Raw genomic sequence first — 18,251 nt, 5'->3', positions numbered from 1 at the left:
TCTTTTTCAGGTGGGGTGTGCAACACATTAGAGGTGTTATGCTGACCACATACATACACGTTCAGAACAGGGCTGTGCTGAGGTGGGCCATTCCATTGTCTAGGTAGCAGTTGCAGAGTCCATTTTATTCTTGTGTTGTCCAAATCACACCATCACTCTTGCCCAGGGCCAGCTCCAAGGGTCGGAGCACCGTGTGCCGGCTCTTTCTAGTGCGTGACTCAAAAAGGGGGCGTGGACTAATTTCCATAGGCCACACCTCCTACATGACGTTATTTGGAGGCTGATCAAGTAAAGCACTCATTTTTTATTATTATTATTATTATTATTATTATTATTATTATTATTATTATTATTATTAATAATATATAGTACCCTTCTCCATAATGAATGGAACCATATGACAAAGGATGTTCTGCAATGGTTACAGATAGAATAAAAAATATGAAGTCCAGGTATAAAATACAGAATTCCAATGAGCCATCTAGGATGCACCACAGAGGTTACAATGGGTGAGCTAAGCTATTCGCTGAGATATCCTTAAACTTTGGAATGATACAAAGTACAAAATAAAATGCATGAGCAATATGATACACACAAATTCTTCAGTTCCACAGATCACTCATCCTTTTCATGAAAGTAACAGAAAATACAGCTGCTATGAGTGCACTACAAAAGTTTAGTTACAATGAGCAAAATAAGAGATAGGTGAGGAAGGATGCATCTAATCAACATAAATACACTTTGGGGAAAATACAAAATCATAATGTGTGTAATACAGTTACCCAAAGGAACATTTGATCCACAGATTATTCATCCAACCCATGAAAGTGCCGGGCAGGGTAGCCATCTTGGGGGCACTACATAGGTTACAATGGGCATGATAAGCAAAGTGTAGAAATATGATAAATCTTGGGGAAAATATAGAAGATACAGATGAATTAGACTAAGCCTGAGTGCATCCGCTCATGGGCGTATCTACCCATTGGCCAGGATGGCACTCGCCAGGGGCGCCGACCAAAGGGGGGGCGCCACCCGGCAGTGCCACCAATAGCCAAGGGGTGGGCAAGTCCCTCGTCCCCACAAGTGTAGGGCAGACCGCAGTGAGAGTGGTCTGCCCTACACAGTTTACAAACACGCAGCCGCCAGCGGTGGTTGCGTGTTTGTAATAGCAGCCAGCTAATGAGAGTCAGACAGACTCTCATTTGCTGCTGCATCGTCCATGGAGGGAGCCGGCTGAAGCTCACTAATGATCTCAGTCTTCCGGCTCCCTCTGCAGCATGTGATGGGAGAGATGTCATGACGTATGATGTCTCTCCCATGCAGGAGAAGAGCGGGCGGGACTGAGCGGACAGCGGCGGTCACGTCAGGAGCGAGGATCAGGTAAGTTTTTTTTTTCTTTCTTTCTGTGTGTATGTAGGGGGGGCACTGAAATAGAGGGTGGCCGCTACTGGGGGCAATTTATGGGGGGGTGCCCACTAAGGGGGTTCTGTATAGGGGTGGCCACTACTGGGGGCACTCTATAGGGGTGGCCACTACTGGGGGCACTGAAATAGGGGGTGGCCGCTACTGGGGCACTTTATGGGGGGGTGCCTGCTACTGGGGGCTCTGTATATGGGTGGTCACTACTGGGGACAATTTAGGGGGGTAGCCACTACTGGGGGCACTGTATAGGGGTGGCCACTACTGGGGGCACTGTATAGGGGTGGCCACTACTGGGGGCACTGTATAGGGGTGGCCACTACTGGGGGTAATTTAGAGGGGGTGGCCACTACTGGTGGCACTGTATAGAGGAGACTAATACTGGGGGCACTGTATAGGAGGGCTACTAATGGGGGCAATGCAGCATAGGGGGACTGCTACTGGAGGGTTACTACTGGGGACACTGCATAGGGGGGGCGCCAGTCCATTTTATTGCCAGGGGCACTTGGATCCCTAGATACACCCCTGCATCCGCTAAGTCCAAAGTTGTTATCAGTCAATGGCAGCAACTCAGTTCCTATCCAGCAAAATAAACTCGGTAGTTCATTTAAGACAGAGAATAGATCTGATATCAATCAATGATATTGTGGGCTATCAGCAGCTCCAGTTCTGCCCAGAAAGGGAGATTTAACAAGCCTTCTACAGAGTGGACAAGTGGAGATGTTCTCCATAGCAACCAATTGTCTTGCAGACTTGATGGTGGATGCGATTTGCAAGTCTGGGGGCACAACTTTAAACGCTCAATGAGGGAAAGATGAAGAATACTTAGAAGTCATACTGGTGAAGAGAAAAAGAAAGGATCTAAATGCAAGAAAAGTTCTGATTTAAACCTAATCAAGATAATATTGATGAAAGTCAGAGCAACCAGTCTCAAAAATTTGTTTAAAAGTGTTACTGATGGGAATGCTGAGAAGAACTTATTGAATCTGCAGTTTCTGACAAAATGCCAGGGAACGTGACTTCTCCCAAATCGGAATACATGTTTTTTTTGTTGGGGTATGGTAGGCTGAGGACAGTCTGGATCCACAAGTTATACCCTCACTGACAATCCTCATCAGTAGTAATAGGAGGTTACAGTACGGGCTAGATTCAGAGATGGACGCTCTTGCACAGCTGCTGCGACTTTGTATACAGAGGTTGTGCAATAATATAATGCTGCAGGAGTCATCTATTTAGAAAGGTTCAAGCAAGTGATCTGAAGGCGGAGCTTAGGATCATCTGCATGAACATTGGTCATCTGAATAACCCTCAGTCCATGCTCCCTCCCCCTAACCCTCAGGTTACTCAGGATGGCCAGTGTTTTTGCTCTGCTGGGGCCAGTGATGCTGCAATGGAAGTTGCAGACACTAGCCTTGGCGCATCTCGAAAACAAGGCCGGCACACCCCCTATTTTCGAGAATGCTGGCTATCGCCATCCCGTCCATGCCCCCAAATGGCCGTAGGATGTCAATCATACTGCGGATTGGGAGCACTGCATGCGATCTCATGGAACCAGATCTGTAAATGTGCAGAGTGGCATCAGAGCATGTGCAGATATTACACCATCGGAGATCAACGTAAACCATTGGGTTTGTGTACATCTCTGCCAGTGGCCCTAAATTCAATGTAATTAAAGGCCAACGGCACCTGCTGGTAAACAGGCTCTATATCTGTCTTTCAATCCTATCGCTGCCTCAAAGACGTAACACCTGCTCTCATGTAATTGGGTTTTGGATAAGAGGTCATACTAATAAAATTAACTCTGTTAGATGATCTCTGTCTGGTGGTGCTTAGTTGATTGTAGATGTTAACTCACCAGGGGTTTGCTTGGGAATCCGTTATAGCCTAATGTATAGGTGCAATGGACTCTACTCCACCCCTTCTCATTACACAAAACAAAGTCCTAGGATGTCAAATAATTACCCAACTAAGAGTTGTGGACAAGTAATCCAATAATACTTTAAGTGGAAAATGCAACAACAAATTATATTTTTAAACCCAGTGTAAAGGAAGATTAATGAGCGGTTATGTTGAATTATTTTATTGCCCATATTATCTTTAACCTTTGTTGTGTAATATATCTTTTACATGATGAGTTTTTGTTTTGGTGTATTGAGAAGGGGCGGGTCTAATGATGCAAATAGCCCGGTCCCTCCCCTATCACCAAGCACCTGCATCTCCTCTCTTGTTTTCTTCATTTCTGGTAGTAGCGGCAGGTGCATTTTTGAAGAATTAAAAAAAATCATTTTAGGGACTTAAAAATATGCTTGCACCCATTTTCATGTACCCCAAATTTGATGGGCATAGTTATTTTTTTAAAAAAAAATGCTAAATACTATTCTTCATCACCTTCTCAAAGCTGCATTTCTGCACCTTCCGCGGCTATTTAAAAACCCGACTTCCCTTCAGCAGGCAAAAGCGGGGGTACCCATAGTGATACCCCATGTCTGGACATCTTTAGGGGAGTGATAGTTCCCAAAACTTCTCATTTTTTTCGCCGCTCCCAGATTCACCGGGTCCCGTTTTCGTGTCCTGTGAAATTGAATACGGGGATTATCGGGCACACGCGTGATACTTTTCTGCCTGGAAAACAGGCGAAGGAGGCAAAAAGTCTGGACTTTTTGCCTCAAATTGAATACGGGCCTAAGACATATGAAGAACTACTGTATTTCAGATGACATATACCCACTTGTGCTGAAGGAGCTATGGCCCTCATTCAGAGCCGCACGTTAACAACAGTACGCTCGTTGCGTTCCGATGTTGACTAACCGCGCATGCGTCGGTGTTACACTGCGCATGTGCGTACGGCAGATTGCGAGTTTTTTTTCTCTCGTTCCTAAAATAGCGTACAGGAAGTGACATGTCAAATGTGATTGACAGAACAGGGCGTTTTTGGGTGTTGACGGGGGTGGAGATGAAAAAACGCAGGCGTGGCGAGGCATTTTTGGGGCGTACATACATTAGCAGATGCGAACGTCAAATGTGTTCGGACCGTCTCATACGTCACTGGAACATCCGCTTTCCCTTCAAAATGCTCGCACAGCTTAGGGTCAGGATTACTCGACCACATTGGCGATGGCCTTCTCCTCCGTCCCGGGACTCAACGATGGTGCTGCGATTAATCGCGGCTGGTCAGTAAAGTAGTTAGTGTTGGATTGAAAACCGGCTTGGTATGTGTTTGGAAAGCAGTTTATTGGGATAGCACAAAAGCGTACGCAGGTGGAAATCAGAGCTGCTAATGTCAGGATTACACAATCAATTAGCGTACATTTTTGGTGTTTTCTTTTGGCCACAATTTGTTGGTTATGGCCTATTGTAACAATAATGTCATCATGTTTTAATTAGCTCCCCTTTTTTTTTGTTTACTGTGGAATTTGCATCGCTATGTGATTTTTTAAACGTTCCTTAAAGAGGCCTTTTTTTTTTTTTTAAGAGGGTCAGTTTTTGCCTTTAGGGCCAGGATTAAATGTAACCCATTTGTACAATAATGTCACAATACAATGTCAGTTTTTTGTTTTAAATTTATTGTTTAAACACAAACAAATTGGCCTAATATTTTGTTGCCTTTTTTTTGTGGCAAAGATATTTGTTAAAAAAAAAAAAAAAGCCATAACTGGTAACATAAACGTAAATACCAAATTTAAAAAAATTTCACAAGAAAGGAGAGGGAAGTTTTGACCAGAAAGGAATCTGAGCCAAGCACAGAAGGAGTGTGGGAAAAGTCGCCTTTGCTGTCACCGTTTTCTCGCCCGTTTGGCTGGGTGAGGGTGGGCGCCAGACCGGGTCCGGGATGCCATCGGGCTGGCCTGTCCAGAGGCAGATGTTGTGGCCTCTGGACTAGGCACAGAGCTAGGCACATTTGGAGGATTGGCTGATGTTGTGCCAGAGGTGGAGGATCCGGATGTTCCGGCAGGAAGGGAGGTCGGCTCCACCATGTGCTGGCGAACGAGCTGCTCCAGGGCATCGGCGATGCGGATGTTGGCCCTGGTATTTTCCGCCAGGGCCTGAGCAATGGTCACGTTGGCCGCAGCATTTTGCTCCAGGGCCTCAGCCACCCGTATCAGACTGGCGTCCATCCTCTGCAGAATCTCCGTATGGAAATCCGATTTAAAATTGAGTTCTGTGAGGAGGCCCACTGCCTGCGAGGGGGCACGCCCTGGACTGGCTTCTGCAGGGTCCTCAGCCGGATGTACTGGTTCCTCCCCTGCAGAGCCAGCAGAAATTCTGCGGCCAAGGCTCCCCTCTGGAGCAGACTCATCCGCCTCTGTCTCTGTTAGGAAAAATGCGAAAAGACTCACATTAGAATCTACATATTGGCACAATAGCATTTCAGAGTTGGTGACATCACAAGACTTACCTTGGCCAACATGAGGAGCCGCAAAGTCTGGCATGTCCGTATCCATGTTGGACACGCCAAACACCTCCACAGCCTGCACACACCCCTGTGCCAGCTCTTCTAAGTCTGTCAACTCCAATGACACAGGGGTGGGACCCCCACCTGTCCCCCTTGCATGCCTAGCTCTGTCGGCAAGTTTTTGCTTGAGACGATATTTGAAGTCTGCCCATCTGTGGAATGAAATTGGAACCATTATCCTTTTTTTTACAATGGGGTTTGTTTATAGGATGGGAAAGTGTTTACTTACCGCCGTTTGACATCCCGGGCTAGACGGACATAATCACCCACCCTATTGACAGCAACGGCGACCTCCTCCCACATTCTCCACTTCTGGCTTTGGCTCATATTCCTGGATGCCTGGGGCAGGATGTCAACGCACTTCTGGATCAAAACCTCCATCTCCTTGCTTGTGAAATGTGGCTGCCTTTTTTTTTGGCAGCTTTGGCGGGTTGACTGGGGCCAGCAGTCTCTTCCATGTCATCCTCCTCACCTATTTGGGTAAATATGCAGATTTAGCCACTTCACAACTTGCACAATATTATGTTTTAAAAGAATCATTGAGACAAAATGCATGAAGGCCTTACCGCCGGATTTTTGGCCATTGTTTCCCTGGTCTGAAGCCATGTCTCTGCTTCCAGAATGAAATCAACCAGAAATTAAATGTGATTTTGTGACGTATTTATACATGCGTCCTTAGTTTGCGGCCGCATCATTGATTGTGCGTCCCTATGATTCATCCATAATTTGTGCGGGAAAATAAACACTATTTATGGCTTGGTGTGTGTGGAGTCGAGGTTGCGTTGTTGGATTGTTGGCGGTTAAGTTGGTTGGATTTGGTTGTTTGCGGTTGGAGGATTTGGTGGTGTTTGTATTTTTTTTGTTTTGCTACAGTTGTTTTGGTTTTCCGTTCGCATTTTTTGGGGGGTTTTTTTGCCATCGTTTCCTGATTTGGTAAGTTTTGTGCAGTCTAATTTGTGGCCAATTGGTGTCTACTTCTGGTTTTTTGTTTTATATATTTTTTTTAACACTAATTTCATCTATTTTAGTTTGTTTTGGCTTTCGGACCCAAAGACCTTTTTGTTGGAAATCTTATATATTCGATTTTGGTAAGTCCATTATTTTTCTTGCATTTGCGAACTAATTAACGCATTTTTGACTGTTGATGTAGTGACTTGCATTTGCGAACTAATTAACGCATTTTTGACTGTTGGTGTAGTGACTTGCATTTGCGAACTAATTAACGCATTTTTCAAGGCTTATTCATCATGTAAACCAGTTTTGCTTTTCCCTTTTCCATTTTTGGGGTCCATTTGACCCCTATTTGACGTACGGTGTGCAATGTCATTTTCATCGATGGCCAAATGTGTGTTTCGCCTATTTTATGTGTTGGCTTGCACCAATTTGACAAACATAAAATCACCCTCTAAATTTTTGATGTCTCATTTTTGGCTTGTTTACAGTTTATACGTATCATGACAATACCCCGGCATGTAAGCAGCTATGGATGGTATCATAAAGCTAAGTTGTTTTATGTTACTTTTGGGGTGGCTCAAAAGCCTTACATTGTAAACTTTGAATTTCAGGTAGATCTGGGGCGAATTGTTCTGGCCCTGCTCCCGGAAGACGACCAACCTCAAACTCGTCCCAGGCGTAGGCATCGTAGGCATGCAAGGCCCCAGATATTTCGAACACGTGTCACCCTTTTTGGAATGCCCGATGATGAGGTTTTAAGACGCTACCGTCTACCTCCCAAAATCATCATAGACACTCTCTCATTAATAGAAAGTGATCTTGAGCGGCAAATTGACAGTCCAACAGCAATACCACCACTGACGCAATTTATGGCGGTGTTACATTTCTGTGCCTCAGGATCGTTTCAAACAACGGTGGGAATAGTGGCGGGCATCTCCCAATCCTCCTTTTCCCGGATCCTGAGGGCAGTGATGGAGGCACTTTTCAAGCACCTCCATCATTTTATTCAAATGCCTTTGGATATGGGTGCCCTTAGTGTGGCCAAGGCCAATTTTTACCAAATAGCTGGCTTCCCACACATCATAGGGGTTGTGGATGGTACTCACATACCACTTCAGCCTCCAGCACGGCTGGAGGCAATATTTAGAAACAGGAAACACTATCACTCCCTGAATGTAATGGTGGTATGTGATGCCTCCCTCCAGATCCTGTCCCTGAATGCTAAATTACCAGGAAGTGCTCATGACTCCTTCGTCATCCGGCAATCAGGGATATGGCAGAAATTAACCAACCTACAAGCTGGTGATGCGTGGCTTCTGGGTAAGTGGAGACCTTTAGTACATAACAATGTTAAGCTTGATACACAGTGTTCCTGATGTTGTCTATTTTTTTTCACAGGAGACAGTGGATACCCTTGCATGTCCTGGCTGCTCACTCCTTATTTGGCTCCCACACCAGGGCCACAAAGTGCGTATAATTCCGCACTTACAGCCACCAGGCAAGTGGTGGAGCGCTGTATTGGCCTTTTAAAAGGCCGATTCAGATGCCTCCACCGCTCTGGTGGCGAGCTCATGTATGTGCCAGATATGGTGTCTAAAATTGTGGTCCTGTGTGGGATATTTCACAACATTGCCATAAGGAGTGGTGTCCCAATGCAGCCAGAGGATGCCTTACCTGAGGATGGCCCCCCCGAGGTTGGTCGGAGGTCAGTATGTGGGGGGGCCATACGCGATGATGTGGTGGCCAGATTTTTTAGGTAAGTTGTAACAAAACTACAGTGTTTATACCTAATGTGTTTGTGTTTGTTTGCGAACATCTAATTTTGTGTTTTTTTTCTCACCATCTTCTGTTTGTTCACATAATCTTTGGCACTCCAACGCTCACTACTTCCTGCTACCCTTACCAAACCTGGATCTGGTCCTTTTGGGCATATATTCTGGAACCCATATTGCAACGCCATGTTTGTGGAATCATGTTGGCATGGTCCTTCGTCAACCAGTTCTTGATTTTTTGTTTTTATTTAATTATTTCTTGGTATGTGTTGTATTTGAATTTATCACTGTGTTCTTTTTTTGGGAGTGACCACTTTGTTTTCTCTGTTATGTTGTGAATAAATGTTTGGAGAGTGAAATGGTCTTCCTTTTTTGGGACGTTAACAGCAAGTGTAACCAGGTTAACACAAGTTACATTTGACTAAGGGGTAATCCAGTACTGACGCCAGTTGAGCTAAACTGAAATATGTTTTCAGCTTCCCAACCCACACCAAAAGGAAGCCTGGCCCAACCTTGGGATTTGTAAGATTGGCCTAAGCAGCTTGCGCACCAACTAGGAACCTGTAAAATGTAGAAATATGTAATTGACACTACACCCAAAAAGGGAAATGACATTGTTACTGTTATGTGTTTCTTGTGTCTGTTTGACATACAAAGACAAAACACAATCTAACTTTTAAAAAAGGGAAATCCTTGCAGGAACAGTCTACTTATGTCATGCTAAACTATCTTGGTTTTGGATTTAAAAAATGAGCCAGAACGTATATTTGTCTGAATAAATTTATTTTGAAACGTTAACAAAAATAAAAAAACTACTGGCGAAGGAGGCCAGACAGCCGGTCGAGGGCCACCAGAATGCCAATTACATGTTGGCACATCTGGCCAACACAATCCGCCACCTCTTGCCGACGCCTCTGTTCCTCTGTGGGTGAGAAAAGTGTGTGGGTTAATACAACAATAGGGAATCCACATTAAAAAAACAAAAACACAACGAAATCACTCCTAAACCTAAAAAAAAAAAAATAAAGGGGGTGCTGCCAAAAATACAAGGCCTATGTACAAATTCCCACAGGTGTGATATGTGTATGTTGAAATCACCAGGAAGAGGTAAAGGCAAACTGCAAAATCACCAAAAGTCAAGCCACAACAACACGAAGAAAGGCACGACACATGATTACATACAAACAGTTTGTGCTTTAAAAAAAAACAAAATAAAAACATACCGGGAGCCAAAACGGGAGCTCCGGAAATGCCTCCATGATCCTCCTCGGAGGATCCGTCATTCCCCAAAGAATGGGGAGGAGTTATGATGGACTCCGGGGAGGGGGTAATTGGAAGAGGGGTGGGTGGAGGAGAGGGGGAAGTGGGACGGAGGGGAAGGAGGCCCGACATTTCCGGGAGAGGGTCTGGGAAGGATGGGGAGGAGTGGGGAATAGGGGAAAGATTTGGGGTGGAGTGTTGGCTGGGGGTTGGGGATAGTGGCCGGGAACGCCGTCTGGACGGACGGTGACGGCGGAGTCTTGGCTGTCCCCCTAAAATATGTCAAAGAAATTGCGGTTAGTTTATGGACAAATCCGCGGACCAAAACTAAAAAAAAAAAAAAAACCCAAAAATAAGCCAAATAGGAGTAGAATGAATAAATCAGAAATAGAGGGAAAACATGCACACGCAGATATGAGTACAAATAATAAATAGGACAGACAGGAAAACATGCACACGCAGTTTGCCCCACAAACACAAACATTAAAACCACAATACATAACACTTACTTTCCAGGATCTGCATGCGAAAGCATGCCAGCAAGCGGGGCGTTCGCCGTTGCAGGTCGGACCACCTGCGCTCCAGCTGCCCGATGTTGCTGCATGAGCCGAAGGACCGCAGGCGGGACCGTGCCTCCGCATACGCGGAGCGCTTCTGCCGGTTGGTGATGGGTTGAGGTTGGCTGGTGATCCGGCGATCCATGACCTCCGTAAGCTCCAGCAGCTCGCGCCTGGTGAATGCAGAGGCTCTCATGATGGCAATGGTGTTTTTCTTAAAAATCATTTTTGATAAAGTGTGTAAAAATTTTCTGATTGGCTAATGTATTTTGGAAATTAACAGGAGCAATTTTATTGGTTAGTGTATGAGTCATGTGTTCGACAGGGCCAGAAATCTCTGGAGAGTTATGATAGGCTTGATGCAGTGACATGCGTAAGCAAATTTAAATAAAGAAATGAACCCAGGGAAATATGCGGGGATCCACAGCAATAGAACAATTGTTTAATTGTGGTTCACATGTTTTTTGAACAATAAAAGCGAATGTTTCATCCGTACGTATTCTGCGGGTAAACACAAACACGGACAAGAGTAAAGTTTCTTGCATTGTGTTGAAAAAAAACATACAATTAAGCTAATTGATACATTGATTGGCATGATACGATTGATGGAGGTAGGCAGAATAAAGGAGCAGGTAATCGACATCTGACAAGGCCACTTCCTGTTTATACTTGTGCGTGCGTTCCTTTCAAGCCATTTCGGGGATGTACGCTCGCTATTTCGTACGCTCGTTAGTTAGAGGAGGGGTCGTCAGAGTTTAGGGAGGAATTTTAGATGTGAACGAAAATACGAGCGAGCCATTGAATTTAAATATTTTTGTACGTACGCCTAACGTACGTGCGCCCGCTTGCGAGTGGGTCTGAATCAGGGCCTATGTTTTGTCATTGATAGCCCACTATTTCCTATATACAGTGCTGCTATAAAGTTTGTGAACCCTTTTACATTTTCAGAATTTATGCATAAATGTGTTCAGATCTTCATCTGAGGCATGCGTTACCCTACGTGTCCACACAATTGCGCTGTTGCATATGAGGCTGCTGGTATCAGAACTGGCGAGTGAAAACCATAGGTGTTCCTGGGAAATAACTGGGAGTTGGAAAGGATGCAAAACAATCTGTCATGCATACATGTTCTGGGAGTGTCAGGTGTGTGTTATGGGAGTGTCAGGTGTGTGTTATGGGAGTGTCAGGTGTGTGTTATGGGAGTGTCAGGTGTGTGTTATGGGAGTGTCAGGTGTATGTTATGGGGGAGTGTCAGGTGTGTGTTATGGGAGTGTCAGGTGCGTGTTATGGGAGTGTCTGGTGTGTGTTATGGGAGTGTCAGGTGTATGTTATGGGAGTGTCAGGTGTGTGTTATGGGGGAGTGTCAGGTGTGTGTTATGGGAGTGTCAGGTGTGTGTTATGGGAGTGTCAGGTGTATGTTATGGGAGTGTCAGGTGTGTGTTATGGGAGTGTCAGGTGTGTGTTATGGGGGAGTTTCAGGTGTGTGTTATGGGGGAGTGTCAGGTGTATGTTATGGGGGAGTGTCAGGTGTGTGCTATGGGAGTGTCAGGTGTGTGTTATAGGAGTGTCAGGTGTGTGTTATGGGGGAGTGTCGGGTGTGTGTTATGGGAGTGTCAGGTGCGTGTTATGGGGGAGTGTCAGGTGTGTGTTATGGGGGAGTGTCGGGTGTGTGTTATGGGAGTGTCAGGTGCGTGTTGTGGGAGTGTCAGGTGTGTGTTATGGGAGTGTCAGGTGTATGTTATGGGAGTGTCAGGTGTGTGTTATGGGGGAGTGTCAGGTGTGTGTTATGGGAGTGTCAGGTGTGTGTTATGGGAGTGTCAGGTGTGTGTTATGGGAGTGTCAGGTGTGTGTTATGGGAGTGTCAGGTGTGTGTTATGGGAGTGTCAGGTGTATGTTATGGGGGAGTGTCAGGTGTGTGTTATGGGAGTGTCAGGTGCGTGTTATGGGAGTGTCTGGTGTGTGTTATGGGAGTGTCAGGTGTATGTTATGGGAGTGTCAGGTGTGTGTTATGGGGGAGTGTCAGGTGTGTGTTATGGGAGTGTCAGGTGTGTGTTATGGGAGTGTCAGGTGTATGTTATGGGAGTGTCAGGTGTGTGTTATGGGAGTGTCAGGTGTGTGTTATGGGGGAGTTTCAGGTGTGTGTTATGGGGGAGTGTCAGGTGTATGTTATGGGGGAGTGTCAGGTGTGTGCTATGGGAGTGTCAGGTGTGTGTTATAGGAGTGTCAGGTGTGTGTTATGGGGGAGTGTCGGGTGTGTGTTATGGGAGTGTCAGGTGCGTGTTATGGGGGAGTGTCAGGTGTGTGTTATGGGGGAGTGTCGGGTGTGTGTTATGGGAGTGTCAGGTGCGTGTTGTGGGAGTGTCAGGTGTGTGTTATGGGAGTGTCAGGTGTATGTTATGGGAGTGTCAGGTGTGTGTTATGGGGGAGTGTCAGGTGTGTGTTATGGGAGTGTCAGGTGTGTGTTATGGGAGTGTCAGGTGTATGTTATGGGAGTGTCAGGTGTGTGCTATGGGAGTGTCAGGTGTGTGTTATGGGAGTGTCAGGTGTGTGTTATGGGGGAGTGACAGGTGTGTTTTATGGGAGTGTCAGGTGTGTGTTATGGGGGAGTGTCACATGCGTGCTAGTGACAGCTGCTGCATTCTCCTACGCAGAGCCGCAGCCACAGAGGCCACGTTCAGACGAGACACTCTACCTTCCCTAGGGCTGGTGCATGCAATGGTGCGATAATGGTGGATTGTCCAGAACCACCGTTTACAGCGTGCACGACCACTAAAAGTGAGCGTCTTAGGGCTTGCACATTCTGGTGCATGCTAGTATACACAAGGGAAAGACTGAAACTAGCAGTTGCATATTATCGCCGCCGCTCGGCAAAGAGACACAGCCGTGAGGTGACTACGTGCAAATCTGAGTAGGTTCCAAAATGTATTTGTCGGAAAAAGTATTTGCACCTCTAGGATTCAGTAATTTGTGTGACCCTCAGTAGCAATGACTTCAATCAAACAGAACTGCTTCAAATCATGGCTCCAATCCCCACAGCTCGGCCATTATAAAACAATCTGCCTAACCATTTATTTGTAGACTGATTTTTGTGTTTAAGGTTATTGTCTTTCTGCAAGCAGCACCTTCTGGTGAGTTTCCGTTCATGCACAGAGACCCTGATGTTCTCCTGTAGAATTTGTTGGTACAACCCAGAATTTATACAGTAGTTCCATCAATGTTTGCAGGCTGTACTGGTCCAATGGCAGCAAAACAGTGCTAAGCCATGTTTTATGGTTGTTATATGTTAGACTCATCCAATAACAGAACATTCTTCCAGCTGCCTTGTGACTCATTCAGGTGAAATTGACCAATGATAAATAGCCAGCAATGTTCTCCTTAGTGGTTGCTTCCCCTCTTGCTATCCTCAAAGCACTAATTTCTTGTTCAGTGGTAGGGGTCTACGTACTAAGCCTGGGAGAGTGGATGGAGATAAAGTACCAGCCAATCAGCTCCTAACTGTCACTTTACAGGATGTGTTTGAACAATAACAGTTAGGAGTTGATTGGTTGGTACTTTATTTCTCTTCAAAGCTTAGTGCATAGACCCCAGGAACACTGATGGCAGTGCAAGAGAGGCCAGCAGATCTTCTGCTTTTACCTTAGGGCTTTTTATGGTCAACCAGAATGTTATATGGCTTGCTCTTGTATTGACATAGAAATAAATTATTTACTAAGCGCTCACCTATGTTTGAAGGATATGATATGATGGATGTAGTATTATGAAAAATAATAAAATAAAGACTATGAAAGGTATGTTTATGTCCATGGGTGCCGAGAGGGGGGGGGAGCGGGTACAGTTTACCCGGGCCCAGCCAGGCTCTCAACGGCCCTGTTTATGTCAAATGTGTTGCTTCATTCTTCTGATGGTATAAGCGTCCAGTAATAAAATCCCCAATGTTGTGGTGGGTTGCTAGGATAGTTAGAGGCTCCTTTAGGGTGCCTCTATCCGTAGTATGGTACCTACGTCTCCTCTGGGGCACCTCTGGAGCAGCAACTGATAGTTTAAAATGGATAAGTCAGTAAATGCCCGGGTAGTCGGTGTGCCCTTTGAGGGGGTTACCTTCCGTAAATATATACGTTACCCTTGCCTTGTATATGAGGCTGGTGCAGGGTCACACCTGATTGTTGCAGTGAATCTAGGCATGTGAGGGTAACCTTTATGTATAGGTGCCTCTCCATATGCTGATCCATACGTATCCCTACACTGTCATCTGTAATAAGTCCTGTGTCTGTATGACAGAGTGTGTTATGCAGCCGCGGCGTCCCGCGTGTATGGCTTACCGCTGGACGTCTTCGGTAGCCGCGTGGTGTCCTCTGTATCTGTGGTGCCTGGGCTGGATAGCGTTGTCCTGCTGTCCCCTTTGAATAGCTGATGGATGGAGCCGCAAAGCCCGGAACAAGTGCTCGACCCTCCGACTACTGTAGCAGGTGCAGCCCGGATGTGTGGTAAACCGGGTGCTGTGTCCTAAATAGGAGGCAGGTAGCGGCAGCGTGAGGTTGTGCACTGGTTTCTCTGTTGTTCCTACAGTGGCATGTGAGGCAAAGTCATGTGACAACTCTTGTATTGATCTTTGTTGGATGACCACTCTTGGGAATAACATTCTTAATTCTGAAAATGAATTTATGAAAGCCAAACTCTTTGGAAATAATTTTACAACCTTTACCAGCCTGATGTGCATTGGCAACCGTTTTCCTGAGGCTCTCTGAATTCTCCCGTCATCGAGATATGGCAAACCTGTGTGATGAAAGCCAGATATTGCAAGAAAATACTTTTTTATTTTTGTAGGTATATTTTTTTAAATAGAATAGGGCCACCCAAACTCACACCTGATTATCTTTCCATTGATTGACACTTCTGATTCGGATTTTCACCTTAACTGAATTGGTAATTCTAGATGTTCACAAACTTTTCCCAACAAAGAAATTAAAGTTTGTTAATTTAAAGCAATAAAGTAAATAAATAAAGTAAATAAAGAAAATAAAACAATACATTGTTTAATTGTGTTTGTTATAGAGATGTGCACTGACCCCTGTGTTTTGGTTTTGGTTTTGGATCTGGATTCATCTTCATTTTTTGGTTTTGCAAAAAACACTTTCAAGGGTTTTGGTTTTGATTTTAGTTTTTTTTTAAAATAATAAAAAGTTTTTAAAACAGCTAAAATTATGTAATTTTTGCAATCCAAAACCTGAAATTAGGATTTAATACAATGGATTTATCTGGATTTCCTCAGCAGATTAGAAGCGCAATTGGGTTCTGTCCAGATTCATGAAATTCTGGTGGATTAGCACATCTCTAGTTTGTTATTTGATTCATTGGGTTCTCTATCCATTTTTGTGACTTACAGTATATGGAGATTCAGATAAGTCTAAAGGGTTCACAAACTTTCTTGCTCTAGTGTATGTGTGTGTGTGTGTGAAATGAATATATATTTCAACTACTGTATGTGACTACTATATGTAGCTGCTGTTCATCGCTGTTTGCTAAGCTTACTGTACATTCATTGTGGCTGTTGATGGTTTAGAGATGTTGATCCAGCCAAGTATAAAGAAAAGATTACATGCTGGAATTTCTTAGACAGAGTGAATTGTATCTGGAATATGTTCATTATAAAGAGAGGGGTGCCTGAAGGTGCAGTAGAGCAATGGTTATGCTCGCAGCTGTGTATGGGGGTTTGCTATTTCACAAGTATTAAATAAATGAACACAAAAACTCTAATGTACACAGGGCTGAAATCATGGGTGTATCTATAATGGGTGCAGGGTGTGCAGTGCTCATGGGCTCCTGTCTCCAGAGTGCCCACATTGCACGCTCCTAACCCATACATTATACTTACCTCCAGGACATGGCGTGGCATGGAGGCTACACATGACCACCCACCTCTCTAAAACCATCCCTGGCTGAAGGCAACCAGAAAAAAACCACAATGTAACTACATGGTCATAATAAACACATACCCATTTATTATAAAAAATATACAGTAGGTGTAAACAGACAAGACAATAATTAAAAGTGTGTGAAAACCATTAATGAACTGTCAGAAGGCAACTTGTAATTTGTATATCCTAATACTAGTACAGTTCCTGCCGTTGCTGAATTGTCATATTGTATAAAATAGTGTTCAGATACACTAAGGTAGGAGAGACCGCATTAAGGTCAATGTGTTAATTAAGGTAGATATGCATACCACACCCAGAGCAAGTCAGTCAGTTTGAAGGATCAGCAGTTCAGGCCTATCCGTGATCTACTGAATTTTGATCTACTGATCTACTGAATTTTGGGATGGATTGTTCAGTGTTCCATGAGTGGACAACTGTGATGTCCTGTTAGGAGAGCATCTTATGGAGCATTGCGTGAACAGTGTGTGTGTTCATGGAGCTTATCCCTTTTTCCAAGCAGGGCCCCAAAATTCCAGGATCCAGAGGAGCAACAGCAGGTTGCAAAAGCAACAATAACAGGTATGAGAGCACCAGACAGTCCGCTAACTCAGAGTTGTCTTAACAGCAGTGTGGGCCCTGGGCAAAGCAATGCACTGGGGCCCCTACCCACCCATTCATGGGAAAAAAAATGTAATTGTCAATGAAATTAAACCCTCCTGCATGCCCATCAGACCTCCCACACATGCAGAGAGACTCTGTCTGACTGGTCTGAAGCCGGCGGATGAAGTGAAACCTTGATTGAGGTGAGTACTCGTCACGGGGGGAAGGAGTGGGGGAGGTTAGATCAGAATACAGTGTACCAGCGGCCGGCTTATAAAAATATCACACATTTACCAATTGCAGGGTTGCGGGTTGGCGGGCCCCTACAAGCTTCGGGCCCTTGGGCAACTGCCCAACAAGCCCAGTGGAAGAGATGGCCCTGCACTAACTGTGCTGATTCTAGTTGAGTGGCCCCAATTTTGGGTCATTGCCCCTCTCAGTCAGGACTTTTACCACACTGCAAGAACAGTAGGGAGTTATGTACTGCTACACACTGCTCTGTTCGTGAAGAGTGAGATACATGCAATGAGGGATCACCCATATGCTACTGGGGAAGATATTCTTCTTTCCTTATGCCCTTCTTGATGTTGGCCACGCACTTTCAGTGGAGCACCTGCCATTGCATTCCCCTGGCGGGTCCGTCATGCCCCATTCTGACACTGGTCTTGTGCGCTGTGGCACAGAAATGCACCAATGAACTCAGATGGGTCCAGTCCCAGGAGCAAAGCCAAGTCCAGTGACATCAGCCTTATGCAAAACCTTTAGCTTTCACAACATCTTCATATCTTTATAGAAATTCATGAACGATACTATTAATTCTCACGTATAAAGATGCCTGTAGATCATACTTAGATACAGCATAACACAAATAATTGTTCATGCCTATCCAGTTTGCTGCCATATATAATATGTTGAAGGACACATAACTATTAAGACTATTTTATTTTTGTTTTGTCTGCTGATATCTGTTACTCCAGTTAAAGTCACTAGTGTAGAGAAATTGTCATTTCTACAGTATCAATGACTGGTTCTATCAAGGACGCATTAGCAGGACCAATGAATGCAAGGAATGTACAGTAATTACACTGCGAGACCTCTGGTATAGAACACTAATAGAATTTATTTTCAAGCTGGTTTGAAAAAAAAAAACTGCAAGAGTCTATGAAAAGGAAAACTAAGAAGGGCCTTTTGAATAAGACTTACAAATTATTCAGCATGCAAATTAACAAGAGCAACTTTAATGGCATTACAAAAAATTTAAATGATACAATTATAGTTTATCCAATGATGCTAAAGAGCAAATACAAAGACTTCTGATGAA

This window comes from Taudactylus pleione, unplaced genomic scaffold, assembly GCF_031769625.1.
Source record: "Taudactylus pleione unplaced genomic scaffold, aTauple2 ptg000360l, whole genome shotgun sequence".
Taxonomy (NCBI): domain Eukaryota; kingdom Metazoa; phylum Chordata; class Amphibia; order Anura; family Myobatrachidae; genus Taudactylus; species Taudactylus pleione.
This window is presented reverse-complemented; position numbering follows the sequence as displayed.